Here is a 6000-nt window from a genome sequence, read left to right as displayed (position 1 = left end):
TGTTATACCCCCCGGAGCTAGTGCCACAACTCACAGTTGTAGATGTCACACATGATGTGAATACAAGGGCAAGGGCAGAGACTATTGCTCGCCAAACAGAGGACATGAGGGAAGCAGAGCTTAAGGAGAAAGCAAAAGTAGCAGTGGAGTCCCAGAGGCAAACAGAGTGCAATGTGACCCTGTCCATAGAGGCAAGCAATCAAGAAACTCTACTTTCAATGAAGGATGCTTTGCTTGCAGAGATACCATTTGTAGATGGAGCCAGAAAGCTAGCTCTGGAAAAAGTGGACATTAATTTATTGCAGAATCCAGATGCTCAGATTTCAGACACAATTATCTATGCTTGTCTTAAGTAAGTGTTACTATCTTGCTATCTTTGAAAACTCAGATAATAGGTTTGCTAACTCAGGTAGAGTCTCTGCAGCCTGATCAAAAGTCAACTCCCACTGCACACCCACACAGAGGTGTTTCTTCTTGATCCACAAACGTCAGTGATTATTAGACAAAAGAACAGTCCATCTGGGACCTTTGAGAGTTGGTTTCTCCACTGTGCTATGCTGGAAGTTACTGTCATCATCTTTCCATATGAGAACAACCATCACTGGAGTCTCATATGCCTTGATGTTGACCAACCAGCAGTGTGGGTGTTCAATTCAATAAAAGGAACCCACCCTGAAATTAGGCTGTAAGTGTTTTGTATCAGAAAGTGTTTCTTATAGATATCCATGTAAATTTGAAGCCTCATGCTAACATCTTGACATTGCTTTGTGCAGTTGTATAAAGAGGTTGTTGCTTGCCTATGGCAAGCTATGTGGAAGGTATGAACTATACAAGGCCCCAATCAAAGATGTACCTGTCCCAAATCAAACCGATGGAAATTCTTGCGGCTGGAGATGTCTTCTCCATGCAGAATATGTCCTGCAAAGCTACTTTGCATTAAAACCTTTCATGACTAAGGTACCCATTTGGCAATGCATTCAGTTAGTTTTGGTTTAGTCTATAAAAGAATTCTCACCATGTGGTCTTTCAATTTTGCAGAGTGCTTTAAAAAACTACACATATGATTATTTGCAAAGATACCGGGTAAGTTTAATACAACACCTGCTTACTATGTCTAGCCCCAGAGAGCTTGAAGATAGCGGCTTGGATGACTGCACTATTGATCTAACAAAACATGACGTGCCACCACGACAAACCTCTACATCCGATACAGTGGAATCACAACGGGCCGAGGGGGTCATATCAGCAGAAGATGAAAGAGCCGAGGATGAGGAAAGGTCAAATGAGCATATGGAAGGTGCTAGGGTATAACCAGAGGAGACAATGAAAGAGCCAAGTCAGCCAGTAGAGGAGCCAAAAGAGCCTATGGCTGAAACCCAAGATGAGGAAAGCAGGCCTATAGATGAGCAAAAGGATATGGATGAGGAAAGCAGGCCTAGGGATGAGCAACATGATATGGATCAGGCAAGGATGTATGAGGCAAGCCGATCAACCGAGGGAGAGGAAAAGACCTTGGAGGAAACCTTGAATGAGGCAGAAAGAGCCATGGGGGAGATCCCTGATGAAGATGTGAATGATGACTATGAAAATAAAGCAGAGGAGAGCAACAACGACATGAACACTACAGAGACCCAGTATGGACCCTTGCTACTTGTAGATACGGTTGTTCCGGTAATGTCTATTCAAGTATGGCAAAATATGTTCAGCTTCTAACTACTTATATGTACTTGTCAACTTTTACAGAGGTTGATTATCTTGGACGTCAATGGATCGCTGCTGATGCGGGTGCCTCTCGGTGACAGAGGACCCTTTGAGGATTTGCAAACGTTTCGGATGGGAACTTGTCGAGTCGTGGTTCGTCCAGGAACCAAGGAATTTATTCAGTTTCTTCTTCCGCGCTTCAGAGTTGCCATATGGTCTTCAATGCAAAGGCAAAACTTGTCGCCACTAGTTGCAATAGTTTGCAATGTATGCCACGCTCACACGTCAGATTTTGCCTTTTTGTATGATCAAAGAAAATGCGTTACCGTTGAGGGCCACTACCACCCTAAAAAACCACACTTACCTCTTTTGTACAAACCGTTTAGCCAAATCGGTGTAACCTTTGATGCAACTAATACACTACTAATTGATGATACTCCTGAAAAGGGAGAACTAAATCCGCCGGGAACAACTGTCTCAAACCTTCTTTCAAGGGGCATTCCTTCGATTTTTACCTTGAAGACATTCTGATTCCATACTTATAGAAATTGTATCTCAGTCCATTGTTCACGGACGAGTTTGTACTTTCTAATGAATTAAGATGACTCTTCTATCATGTCTTTGTCTTGTCTAACATAGAGAGAGAGAGAGAGAGAGAGAGAGAGAGAGAGAGATTTGACATGGTAAAGAAATGTATTTCAAGCACACTTTTTCACAGGGCACAATTGAAAAATGAGCTCAATAAACTTCATGTCTTGAAAGTCATTTGTATACACTTGGGTTCACAAGAATATCTGTTACATTGACACTACTTCAACCCGCGACCATCCAACTCTTTGCACAAAATATCTTTTTCCCTTCGCCGCATCACCTTACGGCCAGCTAGGAAAAAGGAAAAATCTGATAGGTCCTTGTCCATTGACTCTTCAATTATGTCATGCCGCAAATGTTGAAGACTGCATAGCTCCCTTATTGTAGCCACCAACAGTAGGCCATGCTCTTTATCAATCACTTCCACATCCACAGCAGGATTATCTTCCAAACCTGCAGAAACCTGGTCCATAGGAATGTACTTACCGTTGAGCATCGCATATACCAAAACGAGAGTAACAGTGATTGGCTTGCAATCATGTACTTGACAACTAGAGTATCAAGCGCAACCTCGCACCATAAACCAATCTCTTCCTTTGCATACCATCCTTTGTCAAGAAGTTTGTCACAGGATGACTGCTGAAATGACTTGCACATGAACATAGTTTTTGTAACTCGGATGTTGTAGCTATGAAACAGCTCTATGAAGAGTGCAACAGGACAGAAGTTTGCAATTCTAACCAGTTTGGTAGGAATAGAGCTACGTAGAGACCTTTGTATATCCTTGTAGAGCTTACTTTGCATTGCCTCCACCATTGTTTCCTCGGGAACTGGCCAGTCCACAGTGTTCCAATCGGTTGGTAGAGGCACTTTCACCAACATGCCATTCTTATTCCCTGAGCTGAGTTGGTAAAAGTGGTCATAAAAAAAGATTCCCTCATCAGCCAGTCTTTTGCTGCTCCTCTCTGAATACTGTAGAGAACCAATGTGGGCATGAACAACATGGAAGAGGCCTATTATGCACTCCACAGGCTCCCATTGCTCATAAGAAGAGGGATAAACATCTGCAATATATATAAGAAGAGTTAAACTAAGAGTATCAATAAGTACAAATGACAAATCTAATGTAATTGAGCTGTGAAGAATGGAGACGTTGCTCATAACAAGCGGGCGAAACATTGCAAAATATATAAGAAAAGTTATAATGAGAGTATCAGTAAGTTCACATGTCAAGAGTACTTACAATTACAACGTGGTTGATGTATATCTGATACATTTCCACCGTTTGCTATCACCTCAGGATGGGTAAACACATGCTGAACAAGAACTTCCTTTATAGATCTTTTGCCGATTTCAACTTTGAAATCCAACACTCTGGCCTTCCATGCTGAGCGGTAAACGTTGATACCACTAGACCTCTTGGGTCTTCTTGGTTGCATGAGGACCCATGAACCTTTGTTTATCCTTTGTCCAACCCATTGGTTCTCTGCACTTATTGAAGCTGGTATTGTAATTGAGGATATGCTACTACTTGGCCTTCTAGGCAAAGTGCAGTTGTTGGTTGTTGGTGTGAGAGACAGTAAACACCTGGAGCCTCTTGGGCGAGAAGACGTGGACGCCATAGCTCTCAGAGAAAAGCTTTAGTGGAGGGAGATTCACTTTGAAAGCATTCTAATGGAGGGAAAGTGTTTTAGAATTCCAATATCTTGTGCGGGCTTAATGGTCACCCTCCAGTACGTTAATGACCATAAGAGAATATCAAAAGTGGGACCACATGCAAGCACCTAAAAGCTCGGTAAAAGGAAGGAAATTACGATGCTACAATCCTAGATTCGTGAAAGTTTTATGCTATTTTCCTATTTTTTGAGTCTTTCCACGTACTTTCCTACGTAACGTAGCCTTCGTGCTCATTGGACGCGCTCTATTTTTCTCTCTTCATATGGCCCTCCAAATGACCTCTGAAATTTCCTAATGTTTTGGTATGAAAGTTCTACACATACAAAATGATAGCATAATCTCTATGGTTTTTCAATTGTAATGTGGAACACACAAAGGCAAGAAAGAAGTAGGTGAAAGAGATTCTTTTTGCCCGTATGTTGTGCCTACTTAAAAGCAAAGAGTATTAGACTGGTAGAATTTTAAGTTGTCATTATTGCAACACCAAATTGCAAAGGAAAGTATGATTCCTCAAATTGGAGAAGGTGGTTCTAGTAGCAAGCAATAGAAGTGGCGCCATGGTATCCCAAAAGATGCACAAAAAAAGGCTAGAGGCGGCTAGTGAGATGGTTGCAACCTTGTTTGAAGTGGCAAGTCCTGATTTTTAGAAAAGAGAAACCATTAAAAATTTCATTTAGTGCCTCTCAGCACATGTATTATGTGTATGTGCACATTTGGGGACTATAGCATAAGGAACATATGGTAATTCACCAACCTATAATAACTCCCATTGATGTTGCCGTTCTACTTGCCCAAGCTCGCATTGTCCACCTGATTTTGTGAAACCCAAGCTAGAGTTTTTTTATTATAAAATGTTCGTGCAAGGAGCTATATATATCGTGTGATAGAGCTTGAATAGTTTGTGATATTTTTTTTTGTGATAATTTAGTTGTAATGTTCTCCCTAATAAATTCCAATCATTATACTATTGTGCGACTGAGTTGTGTAAGAGAAGATGTTTTGGTTCTTTCATATAAAAGGTGTATTGGTGCTTTCATAGAAAATACGGTTTTATAGTGCTAATTAGACATGGAGATAGGGCCATTGCACCACATTTGCACTAGAATGATGATTTAAAAAATATGGAAGAAAAGAAATGATCATAATAGCATGAAAATAGAAGCTCACCAATAAAACATACTCTAGCAATAGCAAGTTACAAGAAGGAGGAAAGCCTCTAATATATATGCAATTTACTCAATTGTGGAAAAAAGTGGATCAATTTAATGGGAAAGATGTATCCAAGTACTTGTAGTACTATGTAAAGGACATGGAACTAAATAGGGGTGCCTACAATTGGTATGGCAATGCGTTTTGAGCTTGTTTACATTCTTGAGATTAGACTATGTATAAGGAGGACCATGATGCATTATAAAGAAGATTGGGAATCATTCAACAAAGAACTAAACCAAGAGTTATTCATGGAAGATTCCAACAAGGTTACAAAGAGGACTCTTTTAAAATCGGATATGCAATCAAAAGAATAACTCTCTCCAATGGAATTGCCAGCAAGAGAACAAGGCACCTTGGATGCAGAAAAGATAAGAGTTATTTTTATCTAATATCTAGTGGTAAAGACCTCGAAGAGAAGTTGGAGCTACTTTTGGAATACAAGAATGCAGAACAAGGTTTGAAGGTAGAGTGGAATGAAATTAAAGATGCATTTTTCCTCATTGCCAAGAGACAACATTGGAGAGACAAGATGGTGGTAAATAGTGTAACTCTTGCCTCTAGCACCTACGGAATGGTATCAATTGAGAAAGAAAAGGTGACTAAGGATTTTCTACATCTGTTACCATATCATGGTAGTGAGGTTTATGAGTAGATTTAGGAACATCATGACACTTTTTTCCCTTGTTAGGAGTTTTCTTTCCCCTAGCTTGTATATATGCACATCATTCTAGGGCAAGCCTTACATTTGTACTAGAAAAATTAGTAATACTACTTCCTATGTTGTGTGCATTTGATTGTCCCATTCTTCTTCTCCTTTAT

The sequence above is a fragment of the Adiantum capillus-veneris genome, chromosome 24 (genome assembly GCF_014529385.1).
Source record: "Adiantum capillus-veneris isolate H3 chromosome 24, ASM1452938v2, whole genome shotgun sequence".
In the NCBI taxonomy this organism is placed as follows: Eukaryota; Viridiplantae; Streptophyta; class Polypodiopsida; order Polypodiales; family Pteridaceae; genus Adiantum; species Adiantum capillus-veneris.
The sequence above is the reverse complement of the archived record's forward strand: the minus strand, read 5'-3'. Positions refer to the sequence as shown.